The 27,680-nt window shown below is 39.1% G+C and overlaps 1 protein-coding gene and 1 non-coding gene across 2 annotated transcripts in view; one reads left to right on the forward strand and one right to left on the reverse strand.

The window, feature by feature from the left end:
- Positions 1-27,680, reverse strand: part of WIF1 (WNT inhibitory factor 1) — a 72,093-nt gene that overhangs the window by 41,189 nt on the left and 3,224 nt on the right. The gene's annotated exons all lie outside the window — the stretch shown is intronic.
- On the forward strand, positions 4,465-4,571 carry LOC111551285. Its single transcript, XR_002734313.1, has one exon. It is a non-coding gene; the product is annotated as a U6 spliceosomal RNA (small nuclear RNA).

The following is a 27,680-nucleotide window of genomic DNA, read 5'->3' on the forward strand; positions in this document are numbered from 1 at the left end:
CACCACAAAGATGTAATCAGTAAAATCCAGACTATGGAAAACTCTATAGGGCAAAAACCTAGTTTCTTTAATACAAATTTGAAGGAATGAAAAAAAGAAATACATGGAGAGGAAATCTCCGTGTATTTTCCAGAATTATGCAAGACAAGTATTTTATATATTGTGTATATATTCCATATATAATATATATTATACATTACATATATTCTCAGTATTATACAAGGAAATCTCCATGTATTTCCCAGTATTATACAAGGCGAAACTATAGAAGAAGTCTTATTCCCTACCTTTGAGAATCTCTGATAATAATGCTATTTGCCTGAACTTAGCTAATAAGAGTATCTGCTTCTATTTAAATTAAATTCAATATTGTATCCTATATAACCAATTTCCTGTATTACAGTTTGAATAAAGAGAAATCACAGACTAGGTAAAATGGTATTGTGATTAAATTCTACTGTGTTTATATTTCCAAAAGCAAGTTTGATTTTCATAAGTCTTGCCTTTTACCCTAGGAATCCATTTCAACCAATAGCTCTGATCAAAGGTTTAAAAGTAAATTAATTCCAATCAATTAAGAACAAAATCTTTTCCAAATTGAGATACACACAGAAGAGCAAATTGTTATATCTGGCTGATCTTTCTGTGTTCATGCCTTCTTTCATTCATTCACACAGTAAATATTTACTGAGTACACACCATGTGCCAGGTTCTGCTCTAGGCACTGGGGATGCAGCAGTCAACAAAAGAAGTAAAAACCCTTGGCCCTCATGGAGCCTACTTCTGATGTGATAAAAAAGGGGAGACACATAATTTTTAAATAAATATTTAAATGAACATATACTATATCAAGTAATGACAGGCACTATGTGGAAGACTTCAGTAGGGAAAGATGATAGAGAATAAAATGTGGCACATATACACCATGGAATACTATGCAGCTATAAAAAAGAATGAGTTCATGTCCTTTGCAGGAACATGGATGAAGCTGGAAACCATCATTCTCAGCAAACTAACACAGGAACAGGAAACCAAACACCACATGTTCTCACTTATAAGTGGGAGTTGAACAATGAGAACACAGGGAGGGGAACATCACACACTTGGGCTTGTTGTGGGGTGGGGGGCTAGAGGAGGGACAGCATTAGGAGAAACCTAATGTAGATGACGGGTTGATGGGTGCAGCAAACCACCATGGCACGTGTATGCCTATGTAACAAACCTGCAAGTTCTGCACATGTATCCCAGAACATATATATACACACACATGTTTATATGCATGGTAGGGGATTGCTGTTTCAGAGAGAACAGACTTAGAAGACTGCTGGACTGGGATGTTTTACTAGAGACTGGAATCAAGTGAGAGGGCAAGCTATGCAGATATCTGGGGGAAGAGCAGAGGGAATGCTTAGTGCCAAGTCCTTCAGGTAGCAGCGTACCTGGCACATTCATGAAAATAGCAAAGAGGCCAGTGTGACTGTACCAGAGCAGATGGGTACCATGGTTACGAGCATGCAGCTCAAGGGGAAGCAATGCCTTAACCCACGCAAAGCTGTCTGGAAATCCCAGAGGAGGAACCCAGGAAAGCGCCCATAATAACAAGATCAGTTTTAAACATCCTCTGGGGCCAGAAGAAACTCTGTAGGTGACGTCAGCTCCTGTCTGCCTCTTACCTCTGATCTCTCTTGTCCATGACCCCTCTCCTGGAGGAACTAGACCCTACTGAGAAGGGTCTACCATGTTGCAAACAACCAAGCTGCAGCTAAGGGAGAGGAGAATCTTAACTTTAAATAAAGGTCAGAATTTTAACTACCACACAGGAGATTTTAATTACTGGCATGAGAATAATCTTAGCACTAAAGTAATCAGAGGACATTTTATTATCTCAGACTGACTACAGAAATCCCAGGATCTGCCTGAGCATCCATCCAAAGACCCAGAGAGAAAGTAGCCTAGTGGTAGGTTTGCAGGAGCCGCTGTGAGAAAGAGTAAAGATCGCTCTGTCTGATTATACATGATGGCATTTTGCTGCTTTGGTGTAATAATTTATGTAAGGATGTTAAGAGTAAAAGAAGGGCAGCAGATTTCCCACTTGTAACGTTAGCCAAACTCACAGTCTGTTTTTTTTGTTTGTTTTTTGCCTGCTTAACACATGCCAGAATATTAGGACACACCTGAACCCTCCTTCATTGCTTTTTACCTATATTAAGTTACACCTTAGCTTTTCAACTTCTAAGAGTTGTGTTCTGCAAATTTTGAGTACTTGCAATTCCTGTTCCTAGATGCATACCTATCTAATGGTAATCACTCTCTTCTGAAAGCACAGCATATGACAGTATTTTACAGTCAAAATAAATGATTATATGACAAATGAGAGCAGACACTATAGTTAGTCAAGTTGATTCATTAAAAATATACATACACACACAGACACATTAAAGTTGAATCAACTGTCATCTTTTAGTGATGACCGTTGATCTGATGTGATGAGAGTTCTCGCACGTGGATAGGTGGATTCGGCTCCTGGATGGTCTGGAACATCGTTAACTCATACAGACTGATTCTGGCCCCGGTTCAAACTTCTAAGCCTTTGTTCTTGAGGCTCAGAGGATGGCTTTGAAGTTCAGGATAAAGCTCTTCTAACACACCATTACCAAAGAATAACCTTTTGATTATGATCTCATGAAAGTACAATCAATAACTTACATAAGTTAAAACCATGGCAAACAGTGATGGTTCTGTAATTGGACCTTTATGAATTCCATATGTTACAATCTCTGCATTAGCTAACAGTTCTGCATAATATACATATCTCTTTCCCAAACATAGTCGCTGAACTTTCTTAAAAGACTATGAAACTTTTCACAGCTACTGTCAGCCTTGAACTCTTCAAACCCCTAAGCGTGGGTGTAGTACCTAAAGGGCAGGATTTTTGGAAAGTCTGAAAGGACAAATATTTCTCCCAGATCCAATAAACAGTCATTTGCGGAAAGCAATTTAATCAAAGACAGTAACTTTTTAACCTAATCGCATGGCTCGTGTGCTTTGAAAAACATATCAGGGGAAAAAAAAGACTTTTCCAACAAATCATTGTTAAAATATAAGTGAAAATATATTCATTTAGCACAGACATGCTCTCGTGTGAAGATCCCCAATGCCTGGGAAGCCATTATGTCATTAACCACATTATGTAGGGTTTATATTCGCTTTCTCTTTCTCATTAAGTGAAATTGCATTATTAGCAAATTAGAAATGTGGGTGTTTAGCGTAGCTTGATTGCATTCACTTTGGGAGGAAGGGCAGTAAGCATGAAAAAAACAAAACCAACAGAATTTTCTGATCTATCTAAGGGGGCAACAAAGAAGTCTGAATTGAAGGAGCACTTAATGACAGAATAAAAGATATCCAAGGAAAGATTAGTCCCATCTTTTTGTACTAAACATGAGATCTTTAAAGAGAGATGAGTATGCAAAGCCAAATGCAATAAATAAAGAGGGCACACATCAAAGGAGTTATTTTTGTGTCTTGGCTTCTTCTTTCCCAATAACTATTACCAACTTCCTTCCCATTCCCCACTCCATCGTCACCTTAGTCAATTTTGTTACCTGTTATGGATTCTCCTCCTCCTCCTCCTCCTCCTCCTCCTCCTCCTTCTTCTTTTTTTTTTAACAAGGTCTTTCTCTGTCACCCAGGCTAAAATGCAGTGGTGCAATTTTGACTCACTGCAGCCTCCATCTCCTGGGCTCAAGCCATCCTCCCATCTCAACCTCTGCAGTAGCTGGGACTACAGGTGCATGCCACCACATCAGGCTAATTTTCGTATTTTTTTTTTTTTTGGTAGAGGCAGGGTCTTACTATGTTGCCTAGGCTGGTCTTGAACTCCTGGGCTAAAGCAATCCTCCTGCCTCAGGTCTCCCAAACTACTAGGATTACAGGTGTGAGCCATAGTGCCCAGCTTGAATTTTTCTTTATTTTGGAACATATTTGAAAGTTGCCAAAGCCATGTCTGAGAAAATTTGTAGGTCTCTAGATTCTCTAGTTCAAAATAGCATGCTCAAGCAATCCTTGTGGCTCTACTGCCACTATGGAGAACTTTTCCTCTTATAAATATGTTAGTAGCTTTCAAATTAGAAATACTGACTCACAATGCATTCATTGTACTCATTTGTATTAAAAATATGATATTTGGCCCCATATCTCCTCTATTTGATTATAATTCCTAGAGGCAGAGATGACAACAATTTATCAGTCTATTTTCAATAGTCCAGTTTATTTTGTAAAGGTAATTTCAAATGTCTTGCACACAAAAAAAGGATGATCAAAGACCAGTAACAGCAAAGGGGAGAGAGATCAGTTTTTTAATATCTTCAGTATGACTAAAGAAAGTATCAGTGAGCTTATTAGGGCCCCAGTTGTAATAGAAGGAAATAGGCTACATAAAGAAGAAAAGAAAAGAAACAGATCATGCTCACTTCGGCAACACATATACTAAAATTGAAATGATACAGAGAAGGTTAGCATGGCCCCTGCGCAAGGATGACACGCAAATTTGTGAAGCATGCCATATTTTTCAAAACTTAATTCAAGATGGATTAAATACTTAAATGTAAAACCCAAAATCATAAAAACCCTGGAAGAAAACCTAAGCATACCATTCAGGACATAGGCATGGGCAAAGACTTCATGACTAAAACACCAAAAGCAATTTCAACAAAAGCCAAAATTGACAAATGGGATCTAAATAAACTAAAGAGCTTCTGCACAGCAAAAGAATCTATCATCAGGATGAACAAGCAACCTACAGAATGGGAGAAAATGTTTGCAATCTACCCATCTGACAAAGGTCTAATATCCAGAATCTACAAGGAAATTAAACAAATTTACAAGAAACAAACAACCCCATCAAAAAGTGGGCAAAGGATATGAACAGACACTTCTCAAAAGAAGACATAAGTGCAGCCAACAAATACATAAAAATAAGCTGATTATCACTGATCATTAGAGAAATGCAAATCAAAAGCACAATGAGATACTATCTCAAGCCAGTTAGAATGGCAATCATTAAAAAGTCTAGAAACAACAGATGCTGGTGAGGATGTGGAGAAATAGGAATGCTTTTACACTGTTGGTGGGAGTGTAAATTAGTTCAACCATTGTGGAAGACAGTGCGGCAATTTCTCAAGGATCTAGAACCAGAAATACCATTTGACCCAGCAATCCGATTACTGGGTATATATCCAAAGTATAATAAATCATTCTATTATAAAGACACACACACACGTGTGTTTATTGCAGCAGTGTTTACAATAGCAAAGACTTGTAGCCAACTCAAATGCCCATCAATGATAGACTGGATAAAGAAAATGTGGCATGTATACACCATAGAATGCTATGCAGCCATAAAAAAGAATGAGATCATGTCCTTTGCAGGAACATGGATGAAGCTGGACTCCATCATTCTTAGCAAACTAACACAGGAACAGAAACCCAAACAACGCATTCATAAATGACAGTTGAACAATGAGAACACATGGACACAGGGAGGGGAACAACAGACACTGGGGCCTGTCAGGGGTGGACGGCAAGGGGAGGGAGAACATTAGGAGAAACACCTAATGCATGTGGGACTTAAAACCTAGATGACAGGTTGATAGGTGCAGCAAACCACCATGGCACACATATACCTATGTAACAAACCTGCACATTCTGCACATGTATCCCAGAACTTAAAAAAAAAAAAGAAAGAAAGAAACAGATCAGTAGAAAAAAACTCGAGGTATCCAAATCAGCAAGGCTGATGTAATCTGATTCATGATTTGTGTGGATGTATGGACACTAAGAGCTCTGAAAACTGGGCCCCTTTTATTCACCTTAAAAAAAAAAAAAAAAAGAACAGCTCTGAGAATTATACACCAGTCAGTATCAATATTTGTTTTCATGGCTTTATTAATAGCTAGATGAACAACCTAGATATCAACATAGAGTCACAAGATGCAAGCCATGCCATATTAAATTGATGTCTTTGCTCAAAAGGGAGGACAGAAAACAACAGAGATATCTACCTCCATTTCAAAATTGATATTGATTCCTTCCTACCTGGTATAGTTACAAAGTGGGAAATCTAGCCTCTACCATTCTAGGGGATGGCTAAACAATAGACTTAAGAGCCACACCCAAAGCAAAAACCTGTATCAGCCTGGTGGACACATTGCGTGGTATTTTATTCAGGTTAGTCTCAGAAACCAATCTATTAGATACTCTTTTTAGTGACTTTGACAAAAGATATGATAGAGACATATCTTTGCCTTTATCAATTCCTGATGTTTTCAAAATGTATAGAAATGTATACAAAATGTATACAAATATGAAGGTGCTCACGTTGCCTACTTCTTTTTCCTACTTTTCCCACTCCCAAGTCTTATCATTTATTCATACTAGTCTATGTTACTTTTCTTGATCCCTCCAAAATCACTTTGTTTCAAAAAATCAAGTCCTTCCTCAACATTTATTTCTAAATTATCTCCTGCCCAGAGAGTAAATCTTCCCACAGAACTCTTTCTGTTGCCATTTTTATAATTACCTTAGCATTGTCTTTTATGTATTTCTGTCTTTGGTGTTTTCCCTTAATTTTCTTTGATTGTATCATATCACTTTGTGTGATATGATTAGAGGAAATTAAAATTCAAAATGTTATAGTATCATAGAGGAAAAACATGTTTACTAAATGGAAGAAGTGAGAAAGAGAGGAGTTGTAATTCTAGGACTGGCAGATTCTGGTGAAAAGAACTCATCTCCAAGAATGAGCCAAAGTTATAAAACAAATTAAGAGAAGGACAACAGCACATCAGGGTTAGTACATGTTGTGCTAGCATAATGTCTTTCCTCCTCCATAGGCAGTGGATAAAGTAAGTCAATGTATGGACACAGACTTTTAGAAATAGGTTAACATAGGGTCAGGCCAATTTTTCAAAGTCATGTAAAAATAGTACTATTTTTAAACATATATATTATCTGACTGTTAAACACTTTTCAACTCTGTTTGAAAAATCTGTATCTGTAGTTCCTTTTGATGCTGTAGGAATGTCCATAATAAGGAATCTCAGAGAGCTTTGTAAACAGGCCAGTCTTCACAAAGCCCTTCTAAGGGAAAATAGCAGATCACAACACTTATACCACTTTAGAGCTGGAAAAATTCTAAGAGATCACATGGGGAAGTGGAGGACCAGGTAGGTTAAGTTACATTTCCAAAGCCCAACCAGTCAGGACTGGCTCAGCATGCTTTCTATGATACCATATGGCCCCCAAACCAACTACTTCCATTTTGCTATTGTTCAGTACCTACCATGTCCTGGGCACTGTGCTGGGCAAAATGGATCATGGCCAGAACTGAGTCACCAAGTAAGCCTGCAACTAGCCCACTCAGCTACTGCCTCAGAATTGAATGTTAAAGTCTGTGTGTGTGTGTGTGTGTGTGTGTGTGTGTGTGTGTGTATGTACTGGACAACACAAAAACAGATCAATGGCCTTCCCCATACTCCATTCTAGAGAAAAACTGTAGGCAACTTTTACTCTCCACATTTTATGGGAGTGTGATATGGTGATGTTGTATCCTAAGACTGAAGTACAGTGAAAAACTCTGCCCTGGTTGTCAAAAAACATGTGCCCTTTAGCTAGCTCTGTTGCTAACTCCTTCTGAGAAGTCGGTCATCATTTCTAGTCCTTGGTTTCCTCATCTGAAAAAGGAGGTGGTTGAACTAATCTTTAAGATTCCCTCCCTTCTAAAAGTTCAGAATTCTCAGGAAGCCCTTAGCAATTTCTTCTAAGCTTATATTAATATAGAGTCCTGAGCATTTGGGAAGAGAATATAGCTCATTCTGCATACATACCTAGGTAGAGAATTGATGAGCTCAAAATAGACTTACGTCTTAAAGTCCCAGCATAATTGTTCTGTGCTCTCAGTGACCTAAGATCTAATAAGCAATCTTCTCAGAAACACATGCAAACCTAGAAATTTGGTGCACACATCTCTTTGGAGACATATCTTTGCCTTTATCAATTCCTGATGTTTTCAAAATGTATAGAAATCTTTGGATAGCCAATTTATGAGATTACTTAGAGTGAGCCAATGGGAATGGTTCAGAATGATTTCCCTCCATCAGACCTGCCCATTTCCCTCCTGTTTGCCGCATGTTCACCACAGCAGATTTTGCTCAAATAAGCCACGTGATGCTCCTGCCTTTGAAGTGGCTACAGAAGATGCTCTGCAGCAGAGAGGCCAGCAGTCTATAAACAATAATTTGTGTATGCCTACCAGGCTCCCTTTCTCCCCTACCCACCACCTTGAACTGTTTTATTCCATAGAGAGCAAATTTAGCAGAAGTTAACAGACACTTCAAAGCCTGAAACAGAGTGTTTACTCAGATATCAAGACTGCTGGTTCAAGTGAAGCCAGCTCTTTGGCTGCCTGGGTACTTTCTCCAAAGACTCTCCTGTATCTACTCTTTCCTCTTCTTCCACTTTGATATACAGCTCTGGGAGCACTGATTTGCAAGTTAATTTGCCTTTTCTTTTACAAGCACCGATAAGAATGTATTTGTTAGCTCAGTTTCCTCATTTTTATACAATGTAGTATACACATTCTTTCTCTTAAAAAGTCCTATTTTCCAGCCAGTAATGACAATAACTCTTTGTTTTGACGTTGATCCGCTTGTTAATCCCACTCTATTTCCTTAAGAAAATTGAGGAAATAACACCTCTGAGCATTGGGAGAATAAATTGCTTAATATTAAAAAAATTTTAAAGCATTTCTACAAAAATAAATGTTCCAAACTCTGTCATTTTAAAATATTTATGAATAAATGCATGTGCACATGTATATGAAGCATACAAAGAAACTCATAAAAATATGTTACTCCTTCATTTAAAACTAGTAGAAAATATGCTTCCTTATTACGTTCAAAAGGAATTACTTGGTTTATTTTTTAGGAATTACCTACTAGTTTTGTATTTGTAGGCTAGAAGTATAATTTATAATGTAGTATCCATCTGGTGGGTCCCGTGTTCACAATTATAGTCATCCCCAAGCAAAGCCTCTAAACTTCAGGGATCTTAACAGACCTGATGAAAAGGGAGGAGGATCACTCACCTACCACTTACTGATCCCCCACTGCCCCCTACAGTATAAAATTCCCACTGAGAAAAACTCGTCCTAACTAAACAAAAATGTAGGCACAAATCAACAATTATCAATACTACTTGGAAAGCTTCATTTGGAGGATTTTTAAAAAGCAACAAAAGCATACTGAAAAAGAGATTCTTGAATAATTCTGCTGGAAGTATGGAGTAGTCATTACGAGCCATTCAGCAATAATGTATGTGCCAAGAGCCCGTAGAATAATTGGCAATTTGACTCAGAAATTCCACTTCTGGAACTCAGTCTTATGGCAGACATCCTAAAACAGAAAAAGTTTTATGCATCAAGTTTTCTTCACAGTGTTACTTGTAATAGTAAAAAATATATATATATATATATGTAAAATTTAAATAGAATGTTTACATAAACCACAGAATAGGGCCAGGCGTGGTGGCTCACACCTGTAATCCCAGCGCTTTGGGAGGCTGAGGTGGAAGGATCACTTGAGCCCAGGAGTTCAAGACTAGCTTAGGCAACATAGTGAGATCCCATCTCTACAAAAACGAAATAATAAAATACCACAAAATATTGTGTAGCCACTTAAAAAAACCATGTATGTAATAACATGGGAAACTACCCTACTGCCCTTAACCAAATAAACAAAAAGGACACAAATCTTCTTAGGCGAATTAACGATATATGAATGCTCTTTTCCCATTCTTCTTTCTCCTTTTCGGTATTTTCCAAATATTTTTAAGGGTGTGCTAATTTATGATGGAAAAATATAACGAACTTAAATCCTCAGTCAGGATTCATATAAAGAAATGGTTATATCCAGGAAATTAAGTACTACAAACTTTAATGAAGTCCAGTTTATGTTCTTGATGAGTAAAATGTTTTGCAAGTTATAATTACTACGAAGACAACTAGCAATATAAAAACCTCAGTTTGTAACAGAGAGACTAAATCTCAGAGTCAATTTCTCAGTTGTTTGTAAACAGCCAAGCCAGGAATAAATGTCATGAATATCTAGAAAGAAGCTACCATTTGAGGAGGTCTTACAGTATAAGTACTAGTAATACAGTAATAGTAATTAGTAATTAATTCTGTCTACCAGCCTCAGAGTATAACTCCTAAAGTCTGTTTATTAGTCAAATTGAAGACACTGAAATCAAGCTAATAGACAAACCAGACAAAAACTGCCTAAAATGAATTTAAGAAATTGTATTAACATTAATCTGGCAAACAGTATTTTGAAAAGTTAATTCTCTCAAAATTTGCTCTATTTTTGTTACAAGTAATTGTATTGTCCATGCTATTTTTCTTACTGTGATTTAAATTCAAATGCAAAACTAAGAACAATGCAGAAATGATAGTGACCAATCATAAATCACAGACATTTTAGAACTGAAAAAAAAAAAAACCTTATTAATTTACCAATGAGGACAAAAGTGAAATACTTGTCTGAGGACTCAGATAGCTGGTGTGGGAGCTGGTCTCCTGAGGTCAGCTCAATGTGACACTCTGAGTCCAGAGAGTGGGACACCATTCACTTATAGGGGCATTTGGGCATCTTGCCAGCATATCCCCCAGCTTGGGATCAGGTGGATCAGCTTTCTTTGACCGAATGACTTTCACCTAGCACTAACAGCTCATTAATACAAAGGGAAGAGAAGACCCTACTTTTTCATTGTCTACTATGTGTCAAGAATTTTGTACATATTATGCAACTGCATTTTGCTGCCATTGTAAAAAGTAATTAAATTATTTCCTTTAGTACTTGAAGAAACGGAGGCCCTTAAGAGTTTAGTTGATCAAGATTTAACCTGTGCTGCCTTTTGCTTCTCTTTGATAGTAACTTCTCTCACTGGTGGACAGTTAAGACAGAATACATGGTATACTGGTCAAAGTTCTCCAGAGAAACAGAACCAATAGGAGTTATATACAGAGATTTCTTATAAGGAAATATGCTCACATAATTATGGAGGCTGACAAGTCTCATGATCTTCATTTGGCAAGCTGGAGTCCCAGGAAAGCCCATGCTGTAGTTCCAGTCTGATGGTCCTTAAAAGCCAGTGTTTCAGCTGGAAGGCAGTCGAGCAGGAGGAGTTCTCTCTCCCCACAGGAGCGGCAGCCTTTTAGCTCTACTCAAGCCTTCAACTGATTGTTGGAGGCCCACCCACATTAGGGAGGGCAATCTACTTTATTCAGTCTATGGATTCAAATGTTAACCTCATCCAGAAACAGCAACTCCCTCAAAGACACACACAGAATAGTGTATGTGACCAAATTGTCTGGGCACCCCAAGGCCCAGTCAAGTTGACACATAAAATTAACATCACAGGTGATGTTTTGCCAGTATGTTCAGTTCAGGGCCTTGGACTAGGCAGGCAAGGTCCCCAGGGTGTGAATTTATGGAGGCACTCATTCCTAGGCTCATACAAGCACCCTGAGTGCCTTGCTTGCTGTGCCCTAGTCCTGGCCCTCTGTCCTATCCAAAAGGGTAGTTTCAATCACATCTCTTAGCTTGCAGTGTTTTATACTGGGTGGACAACTATCTATAACCAAGTAAATACCATTCTAGAAAAGCCTTGAATATAGAGTTTCTGAAAGAATGGATGGCAAAAAATATCTAAAATATCGAGTATAAAAATAGATGATGGGTAAGCATGTCTATGCTTACTATGTAATGAAATGGAAATCCACTTATATTTTCCACTCAAAATGTTTCCTTATAATTCAAATAGTATTTATTGACTGGGCCCTTATATATTTTTATTGAAAGGCAAAAGCCTTTCTCTAAATCACAAACACACAAATCCTTTATGCATTATAGAAAAGTGCACAAATATTAAAGCTTAGGTTTCAATTATTTTGCTTTTGGCTAAAGGCCACTTACTGTAAATTATCAGTTATTCCTCATATTTAGTTATTTAAAGTTTCACTAATGCATGATTTTTCCTCAGTTTTTAGGAGGACTGAATGAACTTAATGAGATAAAATAAATGAAAGCTTTTTTTTTTTTTTTTTTTTTGAGACGGAGTCTTGCTCGGTTGCCCAGGCTGGAGTGCAGTGGTGCCATCTCTGCTCACTGCAAGTCCTGCCTCCTGGGTTCACACCATTCTCCTGCCTCGGCCTCCCAAGTAGCTGGGACTACAGGTGCCTGCCACCATGACTGGCTAATTTTTTGCATTTTTAGTAGAGACAGGGTTTCACCGTGTTAGCCAGGATGGTCTTGATCTCCTGACCTCGTGATCCGCCTGCCTTGGCCTCCCAAAGTGCTGGGATTACAGGCATGAGCCACCGTGTGTGGCCAAAAGCATGTTTTAAATGATTAAGTACATGAAAGGTATCATTACTGTTAGCAGAATAATAGAACAACGTCTTACTTCAATTCAGGAGAGCTGTACCAATTTACACTTCGTCTCTCAGTTTATGAGTGAATGCTTCCTCAAATTCTAGGCAATATTGGACATGCAATAAACTCTAAACTCAAGCCTGCAGATAACTGAGAAACCAGATAAATGTTCAAACTTTGGGAATCAAAAATATTCAGCCAATCTGGATTTTGCTCTATTTGGCTTCTGAACTAGATCTTGGATATGATGATTTGATATATATAGGACTCTACAGATGAAACTATGTTTTTAAAAATTGATTTGAGTGGACAGGTAGGCCTACCCTTGTGTAATACAGAGGTAAAATAATATACACGTATGTACATGTGTCTTGGCATTTGAGTGCTAGAGTTCAAACCCAGGCTCTGCAGGTGACTAAGGCGTGACCTTGGGAAAGTTGCTTAATTTCCTTGTGGCTCTAACTTCTCACATGTTTAATGGAAATAAAAATAGTAGCTTCAAGCCCGGGTGACTTGGTGACACCCTGTCTCTACACAAAAATTTTTAAAAACTGGGCACGGTGGTATATACCTGTAGTTCCAGCTACCTGGGAGGCTGAGGTGGAAGGATCGCTTGAGACCAGGAGGTTGAGGCTGCCGTAAGCCATGTTCACGCCACTGTAATCCAGCCTGGGTGACACAGCAAGACTCCACCCCACCACCAAAAAAAATGAGTGCCTTTAGCTCATAGAATTGGTCCCAGTGATAAATGAGATAATCCATGTAAATTACCTTAGAAGAGTAGCTGGCAGACAGTAAATGTCCAATATATGCCGGTTCTTATTATTAGGTTAAATCACATAAAATTCAAGAATTTTGACCTATTAAAAAAGACAATTTCAAGCAAGTACAACCAATATTTATTAAAGTCACTCTATTTTAACTTCCTCTAAAAGTATAAACTCTTCTTGGTCAGGGTCTTTATTTAAACTCACCCTCCACAGCACACAGCAGGATACCCTTCATATGTATGCAACAAAATGTCTAAATAATACAGATGAAGATTCAGAAATATCCTGATTTCAAAGAGCTCAAATTGCAATTCATCATGGATTCTGCAGTCAGACTACCTGAGTGTACACCTTGGCTCTACTGCCTACTAGCTGTGTGACCTCAGGCAAGTTATTTAACCTTTTTGTGATCAAGTTGCCATTTTTGTAAAATGAGAATATCAGTAGTGCTTATCTCATAGGGCTGTGAGAATTAAATTAGATAATGATAAAAAGTAATAAGCACAATGACTGGCACATGAACAATACTTAATAAGCATTAACCATTTTCCTCTATTTTCTTCTGCTACTCCTCCTCCTTCCACCCCACCACCCCTTCTTCTTGTTTGGTTCATAATACAAGGTTTACAGACCAAAATATGATTTTAACATTCTGTAAGTAAGTAAATTTCTAATTCTAGCGATCAACTCTTTTCTCATTAGAGCATAAAGAGTAAAAGACCAGTAAAGTCCATCTGTGACAATTTTATACTTTTGATAAGTATTTAGGAGTCAGGGCTTAAGAAACGCAAAGCTGAATATATGAACTAGCTGAAGAAATTGGGGGTGTTTATTATAAAGAAAAGATGATTTAAAGGGGATGGGAGCTGGTCTCAAATGCCTATGGTCTGATTTCAAATAAGAAAGGGGTTGAAACATACTCCAGTGACTCCAGAGGACAAGGAGAGGACCAAGACCAGGAATTACTGATGTGACCAGGATAATAGAAGTAGAGCTCCAATTGGGATTTTGGGTTCAGCTGCGTCTCTGGTAGTCTCTGGCACCCACTGGCATGCATGAGATGCCAGGGACCCACTAATGGGGAGTTTGTTTATGCAGTTGCCTAGGAAATAAGGGGGAAGGAAGTTAGAGGTACACATTTGTACTAAAAGATTCTAAGGCCTGGCCCTAAGGACCAGGCCTGATTTCTATGGGGACATGGGCTGAAGGAAATTAACATTGGTGTATTTCACTGGGATCAGGGTATTAAGCCATGTGCCTGTATTAGTCTGTTTTGTGTTGCTGTAACAGAATAGGCTGGGTAATTTTAAAAGAGTTTATTTGGCTCTTGATTCTGGTAGCTGGAAAGTCCAAGAGCATGGCACTAGCATCTGCTTGACTTCTGGTGAAGGCCTTGTGTTGTGTCACAACACGGCGGAGAAGCAGAAAGCAAGCGGGTGCATGCCGACTAAGGGAAATGAGGGATTTTGTGGGGGCTTGGACTAGTGCATCAGGGTGTAGCTGAGAACGCTTGACCCACTTTCTAAGAACCCACTTTCATGGAAACTAATCCAGTCTCACAAGAGCAAGCACTCACCCACTACTGTGAGGGTGGTACCAATAGATTCATGAGGGATCTGCTCCCATGACCCAAACACCTCCCACTGGGCCCCACCTCCCAATACCACCACACTGGCAAATAAACTTCAAGAGGAGTTTTTGCAGGGACAAACTACACCTAAACCATTGCACTGCTTTAGGTAACAAGTGACAAAGTTCAATGCCAAATGAAGGAAAGGGGTAGACTCTTCTCCATTTCTGCACAGGACACCAAGCTGTTCTGAGGCCATAAGTCCTGTAGAGAATACAGGCCAGCTTGACCCTTGCGTGTTTTCAGCTTAAGCATGGACAGATTGCACTCAGATCTGAGAAGCAGACTTCTCACCAGTGGCACCATGGGTCAGGATATCTCCATTCAGGATGGCATGTGTGGAACTCTTCCAAGGACTCACAGAATTAGCTGGTCTTTGCAAGGGAAAAAGTATGAGTAAATGAAACAGAGCCCCTACATGAGCAATAAGGACAGGTCAGCACTTCAGAGTACAAATGCAAGGTAGGAATCTCCAAAAGTAAGCCCACAGACTGGCAGAGTCCAGGGATATTCAAGTTATACTGGGAAGACAGATTTGGACTCATTATGAAAACAACTTTCTATGATTAACAGAATCATATATATACACATATATATGATTATATAACTCATGATTAGTTAACTCATGTGATTTAACATATATATATATTTAACTCGTGATTTAACACACACACACACACACACACACACACACACACACACACATATATATATATATATATATATTTTTTTTGAGATGGAGTTTCACTCTTGTTACCCAGGCTGGAATGCAGTGATGTGCCTCGGCTCATTGCAACCTCTGCCCCCCAGTTTCACATGATTATCCTGCCTCAGTCTCCCAAGTAGCTGGGATTACAGGTGCTCGCTACCACGCCTGGCTAATTTTTGTATTTTTAGTAGAGATGGGGTTTCACCATGTTGTCCACGCTGGTCTTGAACTCTTGACCTCAGGTGATCCACCTGCCTCGGCCTCCCAAAGTGTTGGGATTATGGGCATGAGCCATTGCGCCCATCCCAAAAATATTTTTTAAAGCCCACCTTAATGAGCTCCCTGCCACTGGGCATGTTCAACCAGAGGCTGAGAGACCACAATTCATTGATACTTTGGAGAAAGATTGAGCTCACTGAGTTGGATGAGCTCTGGAATCTCTTCCAACTCTGCTCTTGTATGTCTTCTAAAGATACAGCCAGAGAAGGCAAAGAAGAAATTGGATGAACATGGAGAGATAACTCAAAACTTGATTTCTGCCTAAATTTGAGCAATTACTTAAAAGAAAAAGAATATGTAATTGGTATGTAAGGAATCATTCACATTTTTAATGAGGGTAAGTTCTAACTTTTGATGAGTTTTAAGTATATCAGTGGCAATAAATTTGGGAAACTTTATTTTCCAACCTACTGAATATAGTAATGGTCTATTGAAATGAATGAGATAAAGATCACAAATGGGCTTCTGTTACACAGAGAGCACCTGCAGGCTTAAAAAAAAAATGTTGAGATGAAAAATTCCATAAAGAAGTAACTTTTACATTGCCATCTGCTGGTTACTGCTGTAAGTGACAGCAATATAAATACAACCTCAAATCCTAATTGAGTTCTAACTGCGAATAAAAATATTGATTGCTTCAACGTGCTTCAAACATGCAGGAATCAAAGTAATTCTACATGTCTACTGGGATCCATCTGGTTATTGTCTAAAGTAGGAGATGTCCTGGCCTGGCACAGTGGCTCATGCCTGCAATCCCAGCACTTTGGGAGGCCAAGGTGGACTAATTACTGAGGTCAGGAGTTCAAGACCAGCCTGGTCAACATGCTGAAACCCTGTCTCTACCAAAAACACAAAAATTAGCCGGGCATGGTGGCTCCTGTAAACTCAGCTACTCAGGAGGCTGAGGTGAGAGAATCACATGAACCCAGGAGACAGAGGTTGCAATGAGCTGAGACAATGCAATTGCATCCCAGCTTGGGCAACAGAGCGAGACTCCATCTAAAAAATAAAAAATAAAAAAATAAAGTAGGAGATTTCCTACCTGGACTTGGCTTCAGATGTGAATTCTCCCAGTGGTGCATCCATTATTGATACTGAAATAGCCCTTGGAAACAAGGCATCCTAAAAAGCCCTAAAATATACGTTTATTTGGGCCTGTCTTCAGCTCCCACAAACAAGTTTCCTCAAGGGTTGTTCTAGATGTTTCATGTGGAAGAGCTGACTTGCTCTGTCACCTGGTGGTATAGTGACATTTGTCATATTCATCTCCAAAGAATTAATGGCAAGTGGAAGACAGACTATATTAGGCCCAATTATCTCAAGTACATAAAAGCCATGAAGTTAAGCAGAGCAAAAGTTGTTCTACTTGTTAGTATCTTAGTTTGACAGTCTCAGGGTATGCTCTGAAGCACACCAGGAAGCCTATGCAGATAATGCACTCCTCCCACAGCTGAGTTAATGCTTCTTTCTCACTACTTTCATTGCACCTTGTTCATACTGCAATTATAATACGTTTAATATTGTATTGTTAGATGGGTTATATCTGTTTCCACATTAGATTGTGATCCCTTTGAGGGCAAGCATCATATCCAATTTACATTAGTCTTGTTTGTGTTCAACCTGAGCTTTGGTATTAGATAGGACCTGAATAAATATTTACTGAGTGGAGGTCAAAAGAAGGAAGGGTGATAGGGAGGATGAGAAGGAGGAGGAGGATTCACTCTTCAAAATCAATGTTTCTATTCTCCACTTCATGTCTTAGCTTCAGAGTCAATTTTTTTTCAATTGTCTACTACACTTTGCAATCTGAATGTTCAGTAGGAAACATGTATCCAGGAATTTCCAAATGGATCCCCATGTGTTTGCAGCCCAAACTGTTCTGCCCTTGCTGCAGTGATTGATTTCTTAATTACGACATCATTATCCATGCAACAGTCTCAGAGTCATCCTCTATTCCCTCATTTCCATTAACACCCATGCTCAATAAGTCCTGTTGATTACACTTTCCCTCCCTCTCCACTGCCTGCCTTGGTTCAGGTGCTCCTCACCTTTCGTGGTATCTCAGATAATTTCCTAACTGGCTCCTTGTCCTTAGTCAAGCATCCCATCATCTACCTCCATTTGTCCCCAAAGTTACCACTCATAGACAGAACTGTTGAATATCCCTGGACTTTACCAGTCAATAGGCTTACATTTAGAGAGTCCTACCTTACATTTATACTCTGAAGTGCTAACTTGTCCCTTCTATTGCTCCTGTAGTAACTCTGTTTCATTTACTCTTACTTTTTCCCTTGCAAAGACCAGCTAATTCTGTGCATTCAGATACAACATTATTATCTACTTTTAGGCATTCAATGACTCTGATTATCTATAAGACAAAGTCAACTGTGGCATACCTAAGTTGTCATAATCTTTCCCAAACTTATTTCTTAGACCCATATTCCTCAGTTCTGTTCCATAAAACCTACCGTTCTAAATAATTGTCATTTTCCAATTACACCAATGATTCTCAGTTATATGTACTTCCCTATGGGTTATTCATTATACTTAAAGTGCTCACCTCAACCCCACCTGCCTTGGCCACTGTGCCTACTAAACATCTTTCACGACTCAGGTCTGCTGTTACCTCCTTGGTGATGTCTTCTCCAGCAGGTAAGTAATTGCAAATTTACCTGATCAGGAGCAAAATCCTCAGTTTTATACTCCCATAGCATCTTTCTTAGGGCATTATGACCTATATGAAGTCTCTCTACAAATTAGGTGGAAGTTCCCCCTCTGGACAGAGGCAGCTCTGTATCCAAACTTGAGAAGTGAGGTGTGGGCTGGATTTCAGCTCCCACTTGCCCCTTTGGTTGGGTTCCCATATACATACATAATATCACAGTTACTATGATTGCCTTAATGATGCCACAGTCTTCTCCCCAGCTGATGACTTCCTGAAGCCAGTTAGATCAGTTAAAACTTGTATTCTTAGGACCAAGGACATAGTAAGCACTGAAAAATGTTCTTTGAATTGTTGTTTTTTGGAATGAGAAGATATTCCAAATTTGTCAGAGCAGATCTGAGGAAAGTCTCTGAAGTATATAAATATGTAGTGTATAAAAATAGGTAAGTGTTCTTACCTATGTGGTCTTGGGCAAGTAACTTAATTTCCTTCTTCTCTTGTTTCCTGGTCTACAAATTGGGGATAATAAGAAATGCCTGTCTCAGGTTACTATGAAGATTCACTGAGAGGTGATCTGTAAAGCACTCAGAAGAGTGCCTGGCCCAGAGTAAGTATATACCATGTAACTAATGACAGTAATAGGATACACAAAGGGTATTCGGAAGTGAATCTTTTAAAATTTGGCAACAAACAATACAATTTTGGAGAAGAGAATCTTTATGCTTCGATTTCTGAAAATCTGGAGACAGATCGTGCATTTGTAGAAATAATGACTGCAGATGTTTTAGTTCAGAGATAGAATCATAACATTTTAGAATTTGAAAGTTTAGAGATAATCCAAATTGTTTTTCTTATACATAAAAGTGTTGGGGCCCAAATGGGTTAAGTGACCTTTCCACAGTGTTTCTCCATCTGGCCCTCATCACATGTCCAGCCTCATGTCATCATCTCTCCCCTGCCCCCAGTCCCCAATGTTCTCCCTTCCACACACCAAGTCCCAGCCTCATTAACATTTCCCAGAATGCACTTTCACAACTCTGTTGCCCCTGCTTGTGATAGCCTTTCTCCCTATGCCTTCCTCCCATCTCAGCTCATTAAACAACTTCACGAACATCCTTTGAGCTCCAGTTCCACTGTTACATGTCTCCTTGGTGAAGCCTTCCTCTACTCCCCCAGCCCAAACTAGGTGCATCCCCCTCTGTGCTCCTAGAGCTCTGTGTTCATACATCTATTTCACACTTGTCAGAGCAAGGGCTCTGGATCCTGGCTGCCCAGGTTTAAATCCCAGCTCTGACACTTACTAGTTGTGTGACCCTGGTCCTCTGTGCCTCAGTTGCCTTATCTGTCCAATGGGAATCATAATGAGACCTACCTCGCTTATTCATTCAGTCAACAAATAATTATCAGCTGCCTACTATGTGCCAGGAGCTGTTCCAGGACCTGGAGATATATGATGAACAGGACCAAGCCCTTGTCCTTACATTGAATGAATGAGTTAATCAATTAAAACCTATTATAATCAAGTATTACCATTATTCTAAGAGCCATGAAGAAATATACAGCAGAGTAGGAGACTCAGAGTGAAGGAAGGAATGGTGGCTGTTTTATTAGAGAGGGGAGTCAGGGGAAGCCTCTCAGAGGAGTGCCATTTAATCAGAGACATGGGGGAAGCCAGGGAGCAAGCCCTGCAGAAATCTGAAGGGAGTGCATTCTAGGCAGAGGAAACTTCACGTGCAAAGGCCCTGAGGCAAGAAAGGTGAGCTTGGGGTTGGGAGACAGGATAGCTAACAGGGCTATTGCCAAGTCAATGAAGCAGAGCAGAGGAAAGGAGGCACTCCTTATTCCTGGCACCAAGATTTTCAGATTTTTATCTTCTAAATATTTCTCCAACCTGTTTTTTCCTCCTCTTAACCCTGATCTCTTCTCAATCCCAGATTTCTCTCCTTACAGTTGAGCTACCCTCAAAACTACCCTCCACTCTGTGACGGGATAATCTAAACATGTATCTCCAACCCCATTTTCCACTGCTTTCTAATTTTTCATTATCTGACCTTCCACTGCTTATAGACTAAAGTCCCAGATGCCTTCGCATGATGGACAAACCCCCCAAGAAGATAGTCCTGGTTACCTCTCCACTTCCTACCTTGTACTGCACACTCCAACCACACCAAAGTACCAGTTCCCCCAGAAAACTCTATTTCTGGTCTCTATGCCTTGCCTCAAGCTATTTCCTTTCCCTAAAAACCATCCCCTCTTCCACATTTTTGCTTGGCTAACTCAATAGTGAGACTCAGCTCTGGAGTTACTTCTCTATGCCCACATCATCACCTGGGAGTACTTCAGTACTTCCACAACATCACTTTGCAGGAATTGTTAAGAGGATATGCTTATATATCTGTCTCTCCAGTTGGCTTCTAATTTTCTCAAGAGCAGAGAACTGGTTCTTAATCACGTTTTACCCCCAGGGCATGATTTGCGTTCTGGCCCAGGGCAGCTAAGCAAACTACATTCACCTCCTTTCTCATGCTGTCAGCTTAGGAACTTACCCTCCTGCCACTGTCCCTTTGTCCCAGACCTACAACACACAGCTGCCCTGTGAGATTTTATTCAGGTGAATGGGTTTCAAAAGATGCCTAACAATTTCCAAGATTCTTTCATCACATTCATCTAAAAAATCCAAAAAGAAGATAAAATGTACAGTTCGGAAGGACAGACATCCATATGTCTAGCTGAGAAAAACAGGGAAGGACAGTAATTGTCCTGTGACTTTAAGAAGTTTGTGCTAATAGTAAGTTTTAAAAGGAAATCAAATATTTGAAGATGCAGGCTTATTTTAAATAAATCCATTTCCAGTGTTCAGCTTCTCATTTTGTAAACTTAAGGATCACTTGCCAACTTTAATTTCTATACTTCTCTTGTACTTTTCCTGGTAATTAAAAAGGTAGTATAGAAGTTGAGAATAGATGCTAAGTCAATTCTTTTTCCAATTAACATATTATTTTCCTTATTTAAGCTCCCTTTTATGTTATGTTCAAAGTTCTAGACTCCATTAAAAAATGAAATTATTTTTAGTTCTATGTACACACAAAAAGAATTTTTTTATAGTTCCAGGCTCTACTCACACATACACACACACACACACACACACACACACACACGCACACACACACACACCCCATCCTGGAGCTGAGAGCTGAGACTAATCATTGCAACTCTTTTGAAAGTGTATTGAGAAAGAAGAGCTAAATGAGGGTTGTGGAAAAACTGTTGCCGACCCAAGACATACTCAACAATTTACTCAATACAAATTTGCAAGATGTTGAGTCTACTCTATCCATAGCCAAGAAGAGAGAAACTTCCCTGAGTTGTTTCTATCTTCTACTTGTCTTCCCCGAGATTCTGTCTCCATTATTTGGCCCTGACCTCCCTTCACTGGGCTTCCATTACTTTTCAGATGAGATACAAAGCCCCTTATGATCACCTAGAATATGTTTTCACCTCTAAGACCTCTAAGCATTAGGACATCCTGAGCTCTCCCCTGGGAAGGCATTTTCCTCCCTTGTTGATAGAACTCATCCTTTGGGATTAATTCAAACATCACCTGCTCAGTGAGCTCAGCGAAGTGACCTGGCTCCCTTCCTTCCCCAGGCAGGAAGAAGAGTGGCTTCCTTTGGCCACCCAGCCAATCCTGTACTTCCTAACCTCATTTGGATGAGTGAGATTAATATTTGTTTTCTAGAGTACAAGCTCCTAGAGGGCAGGTACTGGGTTTATTTATCTTTGTATGCTCTACACCTAGCTCTGTATTTGTTGATTGAGTGCTTGAGTTGGAGAGAAAGGCTGCACGGGAGAACAACTTGCCATCCACCAAGGTTCTATAGGAATGCAAGCAAGTTACTCACATGTAACTTTACGGAAGTGGCTAAATTACTGCAGTAAAAGAAGCCCTGAACTGACAAGGCCTCCTCCAGAGGTCCGGCAACAGGATAAGGGATATTTTCGCTGAACTCAGTCCTCAAAGTTTTTCCCTAACCACACCCATCTTATTCATCAGGGACAATTAAGTTAAATCAGTTTGATCCAAAACAAAATGCTTTATTGGATATCATACCTTTCTGCTTCACCACAACAATTTCAAAGATTTTATTTGTGCAAGCCATTTAGAATCAGGAATAAATAGGGAGGGTGCCAGCGGAGGGTTTGTTTACATGCTTTTACACCACCGTGAAAGGAAGACATACCAGAGTTTACATATATGCCATGTAAATTGCCATAGAACCAGATGTGGCTTACAAGGTACCTTGTAACTCATCTCCTCTAAGCAATAAAGGCCTTTTTTCCTTCTGGCAAAAGTTTGAGAAACTTACTGCTGTTTTCTATCAGCAGATACAACAGATGGCTGGCACATGCCTGCTTTGCTAAATGAAATGGGCTCTCTGCAGAATTACTCTTTGATCCCTAGTGGCATGTCTGCACCACCACAATGCAAAATACCACAGCATAGCAGAATCTAAACATTAAAGGTTTAAAGTTGTGCTTTTGATATGAGTACCTCCTGAAAAAAATTCATGCCTACAGTATGTAAACATATTCACATTCCCACTTTGAAACCATGGAACAGGGGTCAGAAAATGAGGCATTTCCTCCATTTGGTGACATAAAACCACTACTAAGGTATGACGGCAAACCCCAGGAGTGCAAAGGTATGAAACCACTTGGGTCGTAACTACCAAAACAATCATAACTCTATTAGGAAAAAATGTAGACAGTACACATTAAGGGAGTTCCGTAATAATAAGTGTTACCATAACTGCAGGGTTGGAAAGAAGTCTTTAAGGGTGTTTGACAGTTCCTTTGAAGTTGGAGGGGGAATTCTTGAATTAAAATTTACCCTATTTTTTATTTTTTTGGTTTATGTCAAGGGGAGAAAGAAAGGGAAAAAAAATACTTTTAATATAAGTCTCTAACTCCAGTCCAATGGGAAACTTGAGACTGCAAACTGTAGCCAATTTAATGGGACCAGTGTTACATCATATCAAACACTATATGACAGAAACAGATCAGTAGGATGATTCTGTTTTTTATAAAATTAGCAATTATGTGAGTCCATTGTCAGATAAATGGCCTGTTTCTGTTTTCCCTTTTTTCCAGTGGTGCTTTTCTCACTTTAAAGCTGAATTTGGATGATACTGACTGTAATCATTCACAAAGACACCAGTATCCAGACAAAGTTATTAAGCCTGTGTTATATTTGATTTTTAAATTATTATTGTTGTTACTTCTGACAGTTTTCAATAATTCAAGACTTTTTTAAAATTGATAGGGAGCTAGGCTAGTGTCACTAACTCATTTGTAATAAACCTTACATGTAGGAAAATGTTTCACTTGATACGCTCTCTCTTCAGCATATCTAATATTTTCTATTTTCAGTGGTTATACATAAAAACAAACACATTCCTGCAGTTTACTCCATAAAGTCAGTTATTATACAATATATACATGACCTCCCACATCCCCAGGGCAGGAGACAAAATTCTCCTGTTCTTTTCCTGTATCCACAGCAACACTTCAATTTTGTTTTTAAACATCTGTAGATTCAGAAAAACGAAGCTACCCCACTGACTTTTAGTGGTTATTAAGAATCCTGCACACTATACACTATAAAAAGCTCACTTTAAGATCTGGACCTGTTGGTACAGATGTCTAGCTCTTGCCTAGCAATCTAGGTGGTAGGTTTGAAATTAATATTGATTGATTATCATCACCCAGAGAATTTCTATTCCATAGACACCAATTTCACTCCAACCCTTGCCATCCATCTTAGAAATCCAGGCCCTTGGTCACAAGGAGGTTGGAAAGCTAGTACAGATGGCTCAGCAAAAATCTACTGTCACTGCTAAAACAAAACAAACAAACAAAAAAGCAACATCAAAAGGGATGCCCTGTTGTTAACTAAGTACTAGATTCATAGTACCTTAGCATATTTATGCAGGTGATAGAACATATTATTGTTATCAAGATCAAGTCTATGAGACCCTTGTAAGTAAAGATCTATTTATATAACCTACCTAAATAAAAACATTTTGGTCTTACACCAAATTGGTTCATATGGAAATCAGCAGTGGCCTAATGTTTGATTCTGATTTGTCTAACAAAACTTCTCATTAAATTTTTACTTGAAAGTCATTGGGCTTAGAAAGGGTTATTTTCCAAATAAAATGTTTAATTAGTGCCTTATTTAGAAAAACTAAAATTGTTGCTCATGGCCCCTGCCTGTCTCAAATTTAGAGAAAAAGAATAAAGCATGCCTCATTGAAAAATATCATCTATTGAAAAGCTTTACCCAGGAATAAAGAGTATTTTCCCTTAATTACTAAAAATCCATTAAGGCTAAGCTTTTGCAGTAGAAATTCTTCTCTCATCTAAAAGCCTTGAGAAAAGGCATGTCAGAAAATGAGTATCAGGTTAAATGGAGACAAAGTTGTCCATGAAAAATGGGAATTGCAGGGAGAGGGAGAATTCAGGAAAAATGACTTCAGGCAAGAACGATTTGGGCAGACCTCAAAAGAAATTGGTGAGAATCTGATGAGCATTAATAAATTCTTTGGTCTCCATAGTTACGATGACCCATGACAGTCATTGGTGTTATCATTTTGTTGAGTGATAAGCAGTGTAAAAATGATACCAGATAATAAATTATTTATAATACAAAATATCATACAATTGTAAACTCACACACTTTTTATACACATGTGATGTAAAATATTTTTTAAAATTATAAATGAATTCATTGTAGAAAAACCAAAACATAATAGATGAAGATGTAACTGGTATTTACATCTTGGAAGATCAGATGTTGATGGGATGATTTTTTCTATGTCTGCCAACATATTTTGTAATGGAATCAAACAGAATATACTATATTATAGACCAAGGGTCCCCAACCCTTGGGCCACATATCAGTGCTGGTCCATGGCCTGTTAGCAAACAGGCTGCAAAGCAGGAGGTGAGCAGTGGGTGACTGTTCCCCATCGCTTGCATTACCTCCTGAGCTCTGTCTCCTGTTAGATCAGCAGTGGCATTAGGTTCCCATAGAACTGTGAACCCTGTTGTGAACTGCACATGTAAGGGATCTAGGTTATGCACCTTTTATGAGAACCTAATGCCTGATCATCTGTCACTGTTTCTCATCACCCTCAGATGGAACCATCTAGTTGCAGGAAAACAAGCTCAGGGCTCCCACTGATCCCACATTATGGTGAGTTGTATAATTATTTCATTATATATTACAAGGTAGTAATAATAGAAATAAAGTGCACTATCAATGTGATGCACTTGAATCATCCTGAAACCATCCCCCTTCTCTGGTTCATAGAAAAATTGTCTTCTGCCAGGCGTGGTGGCTCACGCCTGTAATTCCAGCACTTTGGGAAGCCGAGGTGGGCGGATCACAAGGTCAGGAGTTTGAGACCAGCCTGGCCAACATGGTGAAACCCCTTTTCTACTAAAAATACAAAAATCAGCTGGGCGTGGTGGCACGTGCCTGTAATCCCAGCTACTCAGGAGGCTGAGGCAGGAGAATCGCTCGAACCTGGGAGGCAGAGGTTGTAGCGAGCCAAGATCACCCCACTGCACTCCAGCCTGGGTGACAGAGCGAGACTCTGTCTCAAAAAAAAAAAAAAAAAAAAAAAAAAAAATTGTCTTCCATGAAACCAGACTTCGGTGCCAAAACGGTTGGGGACCACTTTTATAAACTACTTAATTTGCATGAGAATCTTCCCATGGCCCCAAATGGATGTCTAGAATATCTTTACAACTGCTTCATTTTATTCTTCCGCCACTATTGCTGGATCCTAAGTTGTATCTATTTTTTAATTTTTATAAACAGCATGATGAGGAACACTCTTGGACCTAAATTTTTATTTATGTCTGTGCTTATTTCCTTGGCATGAATCTCTGGATGTAAAATTGTCCAGTCAAAAAGTCTATATCCTGCCTTTTGCCATCACAGTCTAACAGCCCTGCAAAAAGGTTTACATGCACATCAGCAGCATGTGATAATGCACTGTTCTCCACATACTAAAATCACTTCTAAAAGATCTGACCAAGTTGATGTGGGGAAATGAATTTCACTGTAATTTTTATTTGCATTTGTTGGAAGTGGAACATGAGATGCATTTTAAGTGGCCCAAGAACACTTTGGGTTACTGTAGCGGTCCCCCATCTTTTGGGCACCAGGGACTGGTTTTGCGGAAGACATTTTTTCCATGGACCAGGCGGTGGAGGAATAATTTCCGGATGCTTCAAGCACATCATATTTATCATGCACTTTATTTCTTTTATTATTACATTGTAATATGTGATAAAATAAGCATACAACTCACCATCATGTATAATCAGTGGGAGCCCTAAGCTTGTTTTCCTGCAACTAGACAGTCCCATCTGGGGGTGATGGGAGACAGTGACAGATCATCAGGCATGAGATTCTTATCAGGAGTGTGCAGCCTAGATCTGTCACATGTGCAGTTCACAATGGGGTTCACAATCCTTTGAGAATCTTATGCTGCTGCCGATCTGACAGGAGGCGGAGCTTAGTCAGTAAGGCGAGCTATGGGGATCATCTGTCAATACAGACAAAGCTTCAGTCACTCGCCTGCCACTCACCTCCTGCTGTGCAGCCCAGTTCCCAACAGGCCATGGACCAGCACTGGTCTGTGGCCCAGAGGTTGGGAACCCTTCATTACTGGACCAATAATTTATTGGAAGTAAGTAACACTTTACTGCTTCTATAAGGTCTTCAATCCTGAGGTTATTTTAATGTTGTCCACATGTTGCTAAAGCACTTAAATATAAAATCTAAAACTTCATTAATCAGCTATGTGTTTTGTTTATGTATTGCTGAAATGCCTAAACATTTGATATCATTTGGATGAAATAATCAGATAATGAAATGAAATTTTCATTTTCCATGTAAATGTTTTGATGTGGTTTGGCTTTAGCCATAGATGTCTTTCAAAATACTTAATTGGTATTGAAGTCATTTTTCCCATCTTCAGAATTTCTGTGCATTTCAAAAATGATGGTGCTGGGATCACATAACTTTAGTGAGCAAAATTAGCCATACTTAAATGATATT

Source organism: Piliocolobus tephrosceles, chromosome 10 (assembly GCF_002776525.5).
Source record: "Piliocolobus tephrosceles isolate RC106 chromosome 10, ASM277652v3, whole genome shotgun sequence".
Taxonomy (NCBI): domain Eukaryota; kingdom Metazoa; phylum Chordata; class Mammalia; order Primates; family Cercopithecidae; genus Piliocolobus; species Piliocolobus tephrosceles.